The sequence below is a fragment of the Mus caroli genome, chromosome 13 (genome assembly GCF_900094665.2).
Source record: "Mus caroli chromosome 13, CAROLI_EIJ_v1.1, whole genome shotgun sequence".
In the NCBI taxonomy this organism is placed as follows: Eukaryota; Metazoa; Chordata; class Mammalia; order Rodentia; family Muridae; genus Mus; species Mus caroli.
The window spans coordinates 76,332,562-76,335,964 of record NC_034582.1 but is presented as its reverse complement, the minus strand read 5'-3'; positions in this window follow the sequence as shown (position 1 = coordinate 76,335,964).

The following is a 3,403-nucleotide window of genomic DNA, read 5'->3' as shown; positions in this document are numbered from 1 at the left end:
AAAAAAAAAAAACCTCTGGGAAGGGGACCAGGAAGGGAGGGCAATGTTTGGAATTAAAATAAATAAAATGATTAGTTAATTAAAACAAAAAAATCATATGATACTATGAATAAAACCCCATCCCAAACATGCTAGCATTAAGGTTATGTTTTCTTACCCAAACTTCTTACAGAAGGTTTTATTGTACTGTGCAATATGTATGAAGTATAGCATTTAGCTGCTTAGGATCCAGTCCTGATATACCATTCACTAAGTGTGAGACTCTGGCCAAGGTAATTAACTGTCTGTGTTTCATTTCATATGAGTTGAAGATAATTTTATCAGTTTGAGTTAAGATAGTGAGAGATAAAGTGTTCCTAGTAGCTCCTAATACATAGTTAAAAACAAATTAATAAAGATTATCATTTTTCTACCTCCCCTTTAATTTTATTAGAAGTTTAAATATCAATCGAGCTACATATGCATACAAGATATACCTATATTTATAGCTTTTGAAGTGTATACAACTTTGAGGAGTAAGAACCAGACTGGTCCCATCTATAAACATTCATAAACTGTTCTAGTACTTTGCTCAGTACTTTGAACACATTTTTCTTGCTTACTAAGGATTTGAGGTCACCAGTCCACAAAGTGTGAGTACTAGGATGGGAACAAGAAGAGAAAATGAAAAGGTAGCTGAGGAAATCACTGTTCTGTTTCTTCTTTGATGGTTTCAATGCTAATCAGCCATTTCTGAGGAACAAGAAATATCCTTGGGCACATTCCTTTGGACCTTTTTAACTTCCCTTTTCTTTCCTGCTGTACTTATTTTTAGATGGGTATCAAACAGGAAATTCCAGTCCACTAAGAGATGGTGAACCTTTTCAGTAAAGATCACAGGGAGTAGGCATTGGGAAATCAATAATGCATCGAACTGGAGAAAGATGAAACTAGTAGCTTTCACATGTACCTAATACACAACATATATATAATATTTAATATTTAATTAGTATACATATGCTAATTAAATCAAATTTCAAATTAAAATACCAGAAAGGCCTACAGAGCACATACAGCCACAAAACTCTTGTAGTATCTTAAAACCGGATGGATGAGGGTGTTTGAGGTACAAAGGGAGGGTGATGGTTTCACCGCTTACTGCTAAGTGTTGCCAAATATGTTTTAAGTACCTCATGTACTGGAAATACACTGCAAATTACCTCTCTTGTGCTGTGGATAGGAAGCGAAGGGTTTCCTATCTTTCCTGTTTATATTATACATTGATCGCTACATATTCAAATCTCCCTCTTCTGCACTCTAAGGAATTGATCATAGGATGTACTTTATCACACTTTGTATCATTCGGAATTGAGACTAAGATGTCAAAGAGTGAATGTTCTGATGAGGTTATTAGCCAACAGGTACTTTCCACTTCTATTTTTAAACACTTGGAATTGAATGCAGCTTACTATACAGTGATAAAAGTTCAAAAAAGCTATCAAACAGAAAATCAAAACTGGCCCCAGACTGAGCAAAATCATAACCCCTGCAATGGCAGTAGCCACAGACTCATGCAGTCTCATCATGTTGCATTTCACCCTGGGACATTGGCATAGAACTTCTGTTTGTAATGAGATTAACTTAAAGCTGGAACAGCCGCCAAAATTTTGCCAATTATTTTGAGACCCTTGATGACAACATATATTAAGTTGACTCTCAGTCAGAAGATAAGCTAACTGTGAGCTTCATTTTATGATCAGACTTTCTAGCACTGAATTCTTAGTTCAGATAGCCGGGAAATGGACTCTGTTGACATACAACAGCATACAAAACTATGAAAAATTCACATTATTACTGACATACTAACACAAGAAAAGAGAAACAGTAAGTAAAAGGCTGGAAAACAATTCTCCAAGCAAATGTTTCCAAGAAACAAGCTGGAGTAGCCATTCCAATAGCAAATAAAATTGACTTTCAACCTAAAGTTATCAAAAAAGATAAGGAGGGACACTTCATAATGATCAAAGGAAAGTCTACCAAGATAAACTCTCAATTCTGAACATCTATGCACCAAATTCAAGGGCACCCAGATTATAAAACAAACATTACTATAGCTCAAAGCACACATTCCACCCAACACAATAATAGTGGGAGATTTCAACACCCCACTCTCAGCAAAGGAAAGAACATGGAAACAGAAACTAAACAGAGACACAGTGAAACTAACAGAATTTATGAGACAAATGAATTTAACAGATATCTATAGAACATTTTATCTGAAAACAAATGGATATACCTTCTCAGAGCCTCATAGTATATTCTATAAAACTGACCATATAATCGGTCAGAAGACGGGACTCAATAGATACAAGATGATTGAAATAATCCCATGTATCCTATTAGATCACCATGGATGAAGGCTGATCTTCAACAGCAAGATAAATAATAGAAATAAATACTCATGTAAGCTGAACTACACACTACTCAGAGTAAATGGATCAAGGAAGAAATAAATAAAAATTTTTTAGAGTTAAATGAAAATGAAGATACAGAACATGCAAACTTATATGACACAATTATAGCTCTGAATGCCACTAAAAAGAAACTGGAGAAAGCAAACACTAGTAGCTTGACAACACATCCTGAAAGTTCTAAAAAAATAAAATAAAATAAAATTCACCCAGGAGGAGCAGACAGCAGGAAATAATCAAACTCAGGCCTGAAAGCAACCAAGTAGAAAAACAAAAAACTATACTAATAATCAACCAAACCAGGAGCTGGTTCTTTGAGAAAATCAACAAGATAGATAAAGCCTTAGCAAGAATAACTAGAGGGCACAGGGACAGTATCCTAATTAACAAAATCAGAAATGAAAAGGGAGACATAACAAAAGAAATTGAGGAAATCCAAAAAATCATCAGATCCTACTACAAAAGCCTATACACAACAAAACTGGAAAACTGGATGAAATGGACAATTTCATACACAGATGCCAAGTACCAAAGTTTAATCAGGATCAGATTAATTATCTAAACAGACCAAGTCCTCTAAAGAAAGAGAAACAGTCATTAATAGTCTCCCAAGCAAAAAAAGGCCCAGGACCTAAAGAGTTTAGTGCAGAGTTCTATCAGACCTTCAAAGAAGACCTAATACCAATACTCTTCAAGCTGTTCCACAAAATAGAAGCAGAAGGTACTCTACCCAATTTGTTCTATGAAGCCACAATTACTCTGACACCTAAATCACACAAAGACCCAACAAATAAAGAGAACTTCAGACCAATTTCCCTTATGAATATCAATGCAGAAATACTCAATAAAATTCTCGCAAATCACTCTTCCGGTCAGAAAAGCACCGGGGCAGCTAGGGCGCAGGGTCGGCTGACACTCGCCAGCTACCCACAACACCCGCCACAGGATCTTAA